Raw genomic sequence first — 12943 nt, 5'->3', positions numbered from 1 at the left:
CACATACAAAATCAACAGTCTCACCTACAAATGCCTCCATGGTCTCGCCCCTGCCTATCTCTCTGACTCTCTCTCTCTATATGTCCCCTCACGAGCACTCAGATCATCTGCCGACTCCCTTAAGCTCAACATCCCCCACACCAAACTCAAAACAGCAGGTCAACGCTCATTTTCTTTCCAAGCACCTAGCCACTTGTATTATAAAATTGTATTCTGTGTAGACCCTTCCACCAGCATCTTAGACCACTCTTTGTACATTTTCTTTTAATAGATGATTGTCATTTGTTTTACCTCATGTCTGCCCTGCGTGTGATGGTGTGATCGTGACTGCTGTAGTGTGGGCGCGTGTGTGTTGGTGTGTATGTCAGTGTATGTGTGGGCGTGTGGGTGTGTGTGTTAGTGTGTGTGTGGGTGTGTGTGTGTGCGTGATTTTACCAACACTACGCGAAATTCCTTGTGCTTTAAATGTTTTTTAATGTCACTTGGCTCAATAAATACTGTATTCTGTATTCTGTAGCCAATGGAACACACTACCTCTCCCCCTCCGTCAACAACAGTCCCTCGAATCATTCAAATCTGCACTCAAGACATTCCTTTTTTCCAAAAAATCCATGCATTCTACACTGCCCACCCCCATCCCACCCTGAATAACTGTACATATTTAATGGTTGATGGTGTGTGTGTGTGTTAATGACTTTAAGTCTCCGTGTGTGTGTGAATGAGTGTGTGTGCGCCTTGGGTCGCCTGTTGGTGAGACATGTGCGCGTTACAAATATTCGTGTTATTATTGTTATTATATGAGTGTGCATGAGTTGTTAATGCGAAAGAATGTGCATGAGTGCACCTTGAGTCGCCCTGTGGTGAGATATGTGCGCGTTATAAATTCTCGTATTATTACTATTTATTATTACTTACCTCCCTTAAACATAATTGTATTCTTTGGCAAAGCCAGTTCCTTTTCGTTCAAATTGAGTTTGAATGTTTATGCAAGTCTGCAATGAAAGAAACATTCAACCATGCGTGAAATATGACACTCATACAAATATAACTTTAGAATGACAGTTGTGGTTCACGTTCAGAACATTGCGGTTATTTTAAACAGTCGAGTTTGTCTGAAACTGTCACCACTTTAAATCAATTGAGAAATTCCACGTACAGTTCGTAAAGTCAGTGTTCATTTTCTATTGACCTTTACTTTTTTACAAGTTCAGCATGGTTTTAATCATATATCCGGTTTCCTAACTCACGTACAGTTCGTAAAGTCAGTGTTCATTTTCTGTTGACCTTTTCTTTTTACAAGTTCAGCATGGTTTTAATCATATATCTGCTTTCCTAACTCACCTGTGCTCGGGTTCGTTGATAAAATCAGACTGGAATAGTATCTTGCATTCTCTGTGTAATTATTTGTGAATCGAATAACGTTTAGGCTATGTTTCTGTATTAAATTCGTCCTTTTGCTGGTTTTTAGCTGTTGATTGTGTAAGCAGACGACAGTTTCGAAAGTTTCATCGAGTTTTCTTACTTCATCCTGAATACAAGTGTGCGTGTGTGTGTGTATGTGTGTGTGTGTGTGTGTGTGTGTGTGTGTGTGTGTGTGTGTGTGTATGTGCTTGTATGTGTGTGTGTGTGTGTGTGTGTGTGTGTGTGTGTGTGTGTGTGTTTGTGTGTGTGTTTGATCGTGCGTGTGTGTATGAGTAACCCCCCGCGGGTTAGGGGGAGTCCCATATTGGTTGGGACTAGAAAGAATTTACCCGATGCTACCCAGCATGTCGTAAGAGGCGACTAACGGTTCTGTTTCTTCTCTTCTTTTGTCTTATTTCTGCCTTACCAGTCCTTTCACCTATATTTCCTTCCAAGAAAACTCTCCCTACTATTCCCTGCAGTTTTCCAATTCTTTTCTTGTTGTCTTATTTCTACCTGACTGGATCCATCACCTTTATTTCACTTACCAAAAGTCTTCTTTTCCACATCCTTATTTCTCTGCACCCCGCATGTCGTATGAGGCGACCAACGGATTCTGTTTCTCCTTTTACCCTTGTTAAGTGGTTCTTGTATAGAATATAGTCAATGTTTGTAAAGATTTTAGTCAAGCAGTATGTAAGAAATGTTTAGTCCTTTGTACTGGAAACTTGCATTCTCCCAGTAAGGTCATATATTGTACTACGTTGCAAGCCCCTGGAGCAATTTTTTGATTAGTGCTTTTATGAACAAGAAACACTTAACAAGTGGCTCTATCCCATCTCCCCCCTTTCCCCTATCCCATCTCCCCCCTTTCCCTCGTCGCGATATAACCTTCGTGGTTGAAAACGACGTTAAACACCAAATAAAGAAAGAAAGAAAGAAAGTGTATGAGTAAGTTCGTGCGCGCAGGCGTAAGGGCGAAAAGTTGGACCATCATACAGAGAAACAGACCTAGCTTTTGACGGAGAAAAACGCGACAAAGAGACACCAGACGTAGCCCTGAGCTGTGAAGACCAACGAGAAGCTGCGGGGGGGGACGACTGAGACACTGCACTGCGGGATACCTCATCAACTTTAAAGACCTCATCGACTTTTTTAGCATGGCCAGGGACGCAGGAGAAGATGAAGAACAAATAGAAACAGATAAAGATGCGGGACTCGTCTTCAAAGCGGGGTCACAAATTGTAAACGCTGTCTGCCAATTCATTTGATGTGAATAACAAAACAAAGATCTGTCAAGGCCTGCTTCTTCATTGAATTTTTCCCGGCAATACGAATGCAAGAGCGTGCTATGAGGTCCTGGACATTTGATTATTGGGTAGTCGGGGTCATCATTTGTAACCCCAATATGCGTGTGTGTGTGTGTGTGTGTGTGTGTGTGTGTGTGTGTGTGTGTGTGTATGTGTGTGTGTGTGTGTGTATGTGTGTGTGTGTGTTTGTGTGTGTGTGTGTGTGCGTGTAAGTGTGCGTGTGTGTGTTAATCAAAGTAATACATAACAACTCCATAGTTTCTGCAAGGAACAAAAAAATGTTGACATTTAAATAAAGGAAAAAAAGAGAGAAGAAAGGTTAGCCGATTTACATTTGTTTAATAATCATTTATAGTTACAAAGTATCTTGGAAGGTATCTTAATTACACCACAGCGAATTCCATTTGAACAGTGTGAAGTATATTTCGTCATACAACTTTCCGAAAAGCACTCCTAATGTGTACTTTTACTTACCTTTCTTGTTTTATTTTATTCTTGATTTTGAACTGTAAGCATTCTATCAGTTTCGGTTCGTATTAGACAACGAGTTATACACTTAATTTGACAACTTAATCGAGATTAAAGAGAAAACAAATAAAGTTAAACTTCGAAATAGACTATGAATTATTTGTGATAAAAAAAATCCTATTTTGAGACTCCCTCCAAGAGTTTTAAGAATAAAGTTAGTCTCGCTCACATTCATATTAGCAGCGGAAAATTACATGTAACAAGGTCACCGCCAGGCGGTGCACGTGTGGGCATCATATATTATCAAGAACTCTGACCCTGTCTTTCACATCTACCGCCGATTTTCACACTTTAAGTAATCCACAACCTTGTCTTACATTTTCCCATCACTAAATAGAGGGTCAAAAATACAAGCGCCACTATCACTTTCTTTTCCCAATGTTACACATCTCAAGGGAGACAACCACCAAAGAAACAAGAGAGTGAAACTTTCAGGACTTTGAACACAACGTCTTTGAAGCAATGTTAATAGGACGCGAGATCCCGCGAGAGACGAGACCATGTCTTCTGACAGCAGCCAATATAAAAAGTTGCTGATGCAGCGAGAGAGAATTACCCGTGTTTTGAATGACACACAAAAAAAAAATTGGCCGTCTTATGGAAACTTTTAAAAGACATTAAGGTCAAGGTGAAATTAAACGGGAAAGTATTTCCTGTGAAGCGGCGAACAATGACACAATTCCGAAAGAGAAGACTGAAGAAAAAAGCGAATGGCCGTCCTAGGGTAATTTGCAATGACATGTAAGTCACAATTCTTCGGAACAGACTTTTTTTCCTCGGGCGGCGGCAGAGAATGACCCAATCTGGGATTTCATACACGAAGGAAGGAGAAAGAGAGAGAGAGAGAGAGAAAAAAAATCTTCTGAAACTTTCAAAATAAGTCAGGGTCACAGTTCAATCACGCAAGAGCAATTCTTTCAAGCAAGAAAAACAACTGACCCATATCCGGATGCACCAAGAGAGAGAGAGAGAGAGAGAGAGAGAGAGAGAGAGAGAGAGAGAGAGAGAGAGAGAGAGAGAGAGAGAGAGAGAGAGAGAGAGAGAGAGAGAGAGTGGGGGGGGGCACAGACAGATAGACAGACAGACAAAGACAGAGACATAGTCACACACACACACACACACACACACACACATACACACACACACACACACACACACACCACACACACACACACACACACACACACATACACACACACACACACACACACACACCACACACACACACACACACAGACGCACAAACACACACACAAACACCACACACACACACACACACACACACACACACACACACACACACACACACACACACACACACACACACACAGCGAGAGACAGACAGAAACTTAAAACCCGACTGCAACATTCATAGGCATCACAGGAAGCGATCCAATGCAGGGATTTCTATCCAGCAGGGGCGTATCTTTTGACGGAAGTCTCTACTCACTCAACATCTTTCGAGAGTCTTCTGGCATTATATTTGGCAAGGGAGGTGATACCAAAGGCAACGTAATAGCCTGATTACTCCCCTTTATGCAATGGCAGGCGCAGTTAAGGCCAGAGTGCAGTCACGGAGGCAAAAGTTAAGATGGGCGGGAGAACTGAAAGGCGTTCAACCGTCATGTGACGAGGAATGGAAGAGCACGGCTTTACTGGAAAGCAGTTAGGGGAGATAACTTTGGATTTGTTCCTGATTTTTTTGCTCGGTCCTGGGCAGACACGTGACAAAGAAACCCTACTTTTGAAAGCTAGATAAGAGACCTTTTACCGAGCCGAGTACGACGATCGTTCAGTTGGTCTCTATGCCGAACTGGACAACCTCAGACATTCATAGACAGGGCAGGGCGTCCGTTCAAAGCCTTCTCTCACTAGGCCGGTATAAGAGCACAACAAGAAATTCCTCCGAGGTAGGAAAAACACCCCCGTCAAAGGGAAATAACCTTCTCAGTTGGTGGCAGTGAGAATGGTTATTTCCCTTTGACCATTAATATATCCCTCTATAAGTCCTTGTATAATTTTAATCCACCAATAACTCCCTAACCGTGTGTTTGACTGGTCCCAATTTTTGTAAGGACCGTCTCAGGAATGTATAGAACCTGTTCACCAAGTTTGGTGACGATCGGTCCGTTCATTCTTGAGATCTATATGCGAACACAAACACACAAACAAACAAACAAACAAACACATCGACCGAATCCTATACACACCCCTATACCGGGGGTGTAATAACAAACGAGTGCTAACGAGGACCTTGTGAAAGCAAACCAATAGAAACTGGAATCACCATGACAGTTGATGCAACAAATATAGTTTATACACAGTGAATGTTTTAATCTAAAGATGTGGTGTTTTTTTCAGAAAACAAAAGAAAACAAAACAAGAAATGAAATAAAATAGAAGAAGAAATAATAAATTGAGAATAGAATAGGACAGACGAAAATCCAACATGTGACATACAGACATAAAATTAGGCTATTATTTCTGGTCAAAACATGGCGTTGCAGACTGGAACTCGTACTTTTCAAAGAGTAAAGTTTGTAAAGTGGAAAGGATATGAACCAGACATCCATTCCCTGGTTGCACTCAATATGTTATCAAGTGCAGTCCGTATTTATTGATTGTGATGTCAAATATACGACTGAGTTATCGGTTAGAGCACTAAGGAAACTCATCAGAAACTACCAATTTTGCCAATGTCTGAGTCTCCTAAACTTACGCATTAAAACACGAAACGTGTAATCTAAAGAAAAGTGAGAAAAAGAAAGGTCGCACGCACACATAAAACTAATATTTTGCTGCAGATTGTTTTCTCTAAAATAAAAACGTGCATTCCCGATATGCATAAATCATTTTGAACTTAACAACAATCCTAAAAAGTACAAACGTGACAACAAAATCATAATTATGCAAATACTTCCACGCCGATTATGGAATTATGTTGGGTTTTTTTCCCCACATGTATCGCATTGTGTTTTTGCATGTGCAACTTTTAGTGAGAGAGAGAGAGCGAGAGAGAGAGAGAGAGAGAGAGAGAGAGAGAGAGAGAGAGAGAGAGAGAGAGAGAGAGAGAGAGAGAGAGAGAGAGAGAGAGAGAGAGAGAGAGAGAGAGAGAGAGACAATGACAATGACAATGACAATTCTTTATTTTACGAGGGTAACAGAATAAGCATGAGAGAGAGAGAGAGAATAACAGACAGAAAGATGCCCGTGTTACCAAAGAGACAAAACAAAAACAGGAACAGAATCGGTGAAGAAAAGAGAAACAAAATGGGAATCAATAAAAAGTAGATCGATTATTCAATCAAGCTAGAAAGCAATAAGGCTATCAAGCAATAAACAAAGCAACACAATGACAAAGAGAAACAAGTCGCGTAAGGCGAAATAACAACATTTAGTCAAGCTGTCGAACTCACAGAATGAAACTCAATCAATCAATCAATATGAAGCTTATATAGCGCGTATTCCGTGGGTACAGTTCTAAGCGCTTGTCGAAGAGTTGTCAACACAGGACTAACAAAGAAACTAACATCTTCAGACGGACACGAACCCTATCACACACTAGCAAACCCTGGTAAACAAACAACTGTTTAACAACAATGTACACATCAATATCTAGGTCCAAACAAAATAATATTAAGCACAAAGAAAACACCTCTCACAGAGCACAGCACAAGAATGTCTTTTGGGGCACAGCACATCACGTCGAGCATGAAAGTCGCAGCCAGCTACGTGAAGAACTGAGTCTTCAACCTACTCTTGAACGCGTCAAGAGAGGGGCTCTGGCGAAGCTCAAGCGGCAGGGAGTTCCAGACGGAGGGGCCCGCGGAGGAAAATGCACGCTGACCAGCAGATGCGAGTTTCGACCGAGAGATGTGGAGGCGGAGAGGGTCAGCAGCAGAACGAAGGGGACGGTCGGAGGGCTGGGTGTACAGGTCCAGGGAGGATTGAAGGTACTCGGGAGCAGAGTCGTTGAGACACTTGTAGACCAGAGTGGACAGTTTGTAGGAGATTCGGGTGTTGACAGGGAGCCAGTGCAAGGAGCGAAGTAGGGGGGTGATGTGGTCTCGCTTCGTCTTCTGAACGCAATGCTTTTTTCACCAAGACCACATACTCGTAGTTTCGTCAGTCCACCGCTCGTGGCAAAGGCAGTGAAATCGACAAGCCATGCAGAATAGTGCGGTAGTGGTCGCGCTGAGCAGGATAACACGCTTTTCTGTATGTCTATTCTTTTTTTAGCTTACTGAGTTTGTTTGTAATCCAAACATATCATATCTATATGTTTTTGGAATCAGGGTCCGACAAGGAATAAGATGAAATTATTGTTTTTAAATCGATTTCGGAAAATTAATTTTAATCATAATTTTTATATTTTTAATGTTTAGAGCTTGTTTGTAATCCAAATATAACATATGTTTATGTCTTTGGAATCAGAAAATGACGAAGAATAAGATGAAATTGTTTTTGGATCGTTTAATAAAAAATAGTTTTAATTACAAGTTTCCGATTTTTAATGATCAAACTCATTCATTAGTTTTTAAGCCACCAAGCTGAAATGTAATACCAAAGTTCGGCCTTCGTCGAAGATTGCTTTGCCAAAATTTCAATCAATTTGATTGAAAAATGAGGGTGTGACAGTGCCGCCTCAACTTTTACAAAGAGCCGGATATGACGTCATCAAAGGTATTTATTGAACAAATGAAAAAAAAACATCCGGGGATATCATTCCCAGGAACTCTCATGTCAAATTTCATAAAGATCGGTCCAGTAGTTTAGTCTGAATCGCTCTACACACACACACGCACAGACAGACAGACAGACAGACAGACAGACAGACAGACAGACACACACACACACACACACACACACACACACACGCACACACACACACACACACACACACACACACACACATACACCACGACCCTCGTCTCGATTCCCCCTCTATGTTAAAACATTTAGTCAAAACTTGACTAAAATTTAATGTAAAAAGCAATACAGTACCATACAAAACAGTATGTAGCAATATGATACAGTATATTACAACACAATATGTTGTGATACAATACAATGCAATACAATGCAATGCAATACAATACAATACAATACAATGCAATGCAACGCAATGCAATGCAATACGTTTCAATACAAGACAATACAAAACAATACAAGTCAATACAAGTCAATGCAAGTCAATACAATACAAGGCAATACAACAATATACAATGCATAGTTGCAATCTGTTGTTTCTTTAAAAGGCAAACATTGTGTTTTGGCTGGTCAAATACAATAACATGATATAATCACACGCAGTAAAAGTCACAGAGTAGCTTCTAAGTGTGCGGCCGAAATTTCTCGTACGATGCGACAACTTTATAAAGTGTAATTTTTACAACTGACTACCTTTATAGGTCACCATCACACCTACTTGGAACGTCACTGACCCAGACAAAAACGACAGTATCCTGCCCAACAAGAATGGGTGGTTTGCCATCTATGAAAGAACAGGTAAATTCTTGTTTATAACACTACACACCTTGAGAGCAATCCAAACCCAAGATAACTCGTAATTGTATCAAATTAGTTGTCTGTTTGTCAACTTTATTACTGACAGGTCGTTGCGCGCTGACGACAAACTGTTCATTTGATGGTGTAGTAGGCGTAGTATATTAGAACATTTAAATGGTAACACGTGTGGTGACGTCATCGTGTGCATTTGTTGGTGTCCTATGCTTTTAAGTTGTTGACGGTTAGAGGAAAGATGTCGTCAAACTGTACACATATTAGTGCCACGTGTTGTTAAGCTGTTGGCGGAATTATCAAAACACTGTGAATCTGTTGGAACTGTACACTTTGAGCATGATGACGGTCACACACATGAGGAAAGCGATCTGTGTTCAAGCTAGTGTCATATATCTCATTAAGCTGTTGACGGTTACAGGCGTGGTGACGACAAGCTGTTCACAATTTGGTGTCGTATATTTGTAAGATGTTACACCCATGGTGACGGCATTTTGTGCTTATGTTAGTGTCGTATCTCATTGAGCTGTTGATTGTTGCAGGCGTGGTGACGACTACAGTGGACTACGACGTGGACAAGGTCACGACGTACCCGAACCTGGCGGTGTTGACCGTAAATGTCACGGACACTCAGGGTCTAAGCGGCACTGCCACCCTCTCCATCCGCTTCTCTGACTGCAACGACAACGCTCCCTACTTCACCGTAAGCTTATGTTTATGAGGGTAATCTTGAACTTGAGCGTTGTGAATGCAAAAATGGTATGACATAAGTGCACTGTATCTGATATCAAACAATCTATATGTCTGAACAGTTTTTAGCACACCAGCATGACGATAGCGGTGCCAGACTGCATTGTGTAACAGTGCCTTCACTGTGTCCGAGATATTGTAACAGTGCCTTAACTGTGTCCAAGATAATGTAACAGTGCCTTAACTGTGTCCAAGATAATGTAACAGTGCCTTAACTGTGTCCAAGACAATGTAACAGTGCCTTAACTGTGTTTAAGATAATGTAACAGTGCCTTAACTGTGTTCAAGATAATGTAACAGTGCCTTAACTGTGTTCAACATAATGTAACAGTGCCTTAACTGTGTTCAAGATAATGTAACAGTGCCTTAACTGTGTTCAAGATAATGTAACAGTGCCTTAACTGTGTCCAAGATAATGTAACAGTGCCTTAACTGTGTCCAAGATAATGTAACAGTGCCTCCACTGTGTTCAAGATAATGTAACAGTGCCTTAACTGTGTTCAAGATAATGTAACAGTGCCTTAACTGTGTCCAAGATAATGTAACAGTGCCTTAACTGTGTCCAAGATAATGTAACAGTGCCTCCACTGTGTTCAAGATAATGTAACAGTGCCTTAACTGTGTTCAAGATAATGTAACAGTGCCTTAACTGTGTTCAAGATAATGTAACAGTGCCTTAACTGTGTCCAAGATAATGTAACAGTGCCTTCACTGTGTCCGAGATATTGTAACAGTGCCTTAACTGTGTCCAAGATAATGTAACAGTGCCTTAACTGTGCCCAATATAATGTAACAGTGCCTTAACTGTGTTTAAGATATTGTAACAGTGCCTTAACTGTGTCCAAGATAATGTAACAGTGCCTTAACTGTGCCCAATATAATGTAACAGTGCCTTAACTGTGTTTAAGATAATGTAACAGTGCCTTAACTGTGTTCAAGATAATGTAACAGTGCCTTAACTGTGTTCAAGATAATGTAACAGTGCCTTAACTGTGTTCAAGATAATGTAACAGTGCCTTAACTGTGTCCAAGATAATGTAACAGTGCCTTAACTGTGTCCAAGATAATGTAACAGTGCCTCCACTGTGTTCAAGATAATGTAACAGTGCCTTAACTGTGTTCAAGATAATGTAACAGTGCCTTAACTGTGTTTAAGATAATGTAACAGTGCCTTAACTGTGTTCAAGATAATGTAACAGTGCCTTAACTGTGTCCAAGATAATGTAACAGTGCCTTAACTGTGTTCAAGATAATGTAACAGTGCCTTAACTGTGTTCAAGATAATGCAACAGTGCCTTCACTGTGTTCAAGATAATGTAACAGCCCCTTTACTGTGTTCACGATAATGTAACAGTGCCTTAACTGTGTTCAAGATAATGTAACAGTGCCTTAATTAACTGTGTCCAAGATAATGTAACAGTGCCTTAACTGTGTTCAAGATAATGTAACAGTGCCTGAACTGTTTTGCGCAATGGTTTAACAGGCGCCTTAAGATTGATGCAACACTGCCTCTACAGTTTTCAGGATAGTGGTTGCACTGCATTTACTTTTTTTGGAATGGTTTAACACTGCCGTAACTGTTTCTTGAATAGCGTAACATACCGTAACTGTTTTCAACATGGTGTAACACTGTCTTTATTGTTTTCGCAAAGGTGATACAGTCCCTTAACTGTTTTCAGGATGGTGTAACACTGCCTTAACTTTTTTTGGCATGGTGTGACATTGCCTTAACTGTTTTGAGGTTGCCAGCATGGAGCCAATAGCGGTGCTGGACTGCCTGCCTCCCGGACCGACAGGGAGAGTCCTGCCAGCCGCTAAGGACGACGACATCGATGCCCCGAACAACGTCGTGTCTTACTCTGGTATGTATTGTGCAGCTGCTGGTGGTGTTGCTGGGAGTTGTGGTGTTGGGAGTGGTGGTGTTTGGGGTGGGGGTGTTTGGAGTGGTGGTGTTGGAAGTGGAGGTGTTGAGAGTGGTGGTGCTGGGAGTAGTGGTGTTGGGAGTGGTGGTGTTGGGAGTGGAAGTTGTGGCGGATAGTTGCCTTGGTCATTACACATTGTGTCAATGGACGAATTCCGAAAACAACTCTGTCGGCTCTGCATGGGTTATGAAAGAGTGAATGCCCTTGCTTTTACTCTGACAAACATTGGAGGGGCCAACAACGATCCAATGCAGCAGCAGACCACCCGCCTGTACTTTTGTCTCATTTTCGAAGCCTCTTCCTCTCATACACTAGGTCCAGCTCTGATAGTGATACGGATCTTCATCATGGTTAGAATGATGACCACACACACGGCAACGACACCATGTCTGTATAGTGTATGTATTAGTTACTGTGATACCAAATTGTCTTACCCATGTATGTATGATGCTATGCGCCAGTGATGTATGAATGCTATTTATTTTTGTTTTTATCACACAGCAAGCTGCTTTCCTCGTGTATTTTTTATGTTCATTCATGTATTGTACACTTGGCAATAAATTATCTATCTATCTATCTTAAAGAAGATGAAAAAACATAACACAAACAATATGGATACAACTATACGGCGACGTTACAAACGCCGGCGATGATTTTGATGAACACTAAAAAAGAATGTCAATGACTATAGCCGAACACCGATGACGTAATGACGATGACGTCATACTGCAGTGCAGGCGTTTCAGGGTGAAGGTCCTACCATCGGGTGCTATCGTCACAACGGCAGCCTTCACACCTGGGCAGGTGACAAGATTCCCGGTCAACGCCACAGACGAAGGCACAAGACCAGGGACCCTGAGGAGCAAGAATCCGATTTGGGTCACTATTTACGGGACGGTTAGTGCTAGTTTTCTGTTCCCTATTCTTTTGTTGCTTCTAACGAACATTAATTTGCGTTGTACCCGCTCCTCTCGCGAATGATACTCGTTTGTTGTTGTTGTTTGTGTTGTTGGGTTTTGTTGTTGTTGTTGTTGTTGTTGTTGTTGTTGTTGTTGTTGTTGACGTTGTTGTTGTTGATCTTCTTCTTCTTCTTCTTCTTGTTCTTCTTGTTCTTGTTCTTGTTCTTGTTGTTATTATCATTTTTTTTTTTTGGGGGGGGGGGGGGTGCAAGCTAAATATGTTCGTGTTTTGGTTAAAAACAAAATGTTATTCATAATACATGACATGAAACAATTGAAAATATGCAGCTAGGACACGAACTTAAGTAAAAGCTTAATTTACGGGACAAAAACAATACAACATGACACAAGTCGTCATGATGGTGGACATAACAAAAATAAACCAGAGGAACAAAAAGTGTTCGTGTTTTTAATGGGAGATGCTATTTCAGTCTCCTTGGCGCTTACGTTTTTGTCGCGACGTCAAGTTGGCTCTTCGTTTTCATACCAATAACAATAACACTAACGAACTCATCATGGAAGTACATTCTCATGGAATATTGTCTTCGGCACT

This window comes from Littorina saxatilis, unplaced genomic scaffold (genome assembly GCF_037325665.1).
Source record: "Littorina saxatilis isolate snail1 unplaced genomic scaffold, US_GU_Lsax_2.0 scaffold_687, whole genome shotgun sequence".
Taxonomy (NCBI): Eukaryota; Metazoa; Mollusca; class Gastropoda; order Littorinimorpha; family Littorinidae; genus Littorina; species Littorina saxatilis.
The sequence above is the reverse complement of the archived record's forward strand: the minus strand, read 5'-3'. Positions refer to the sequence as shown.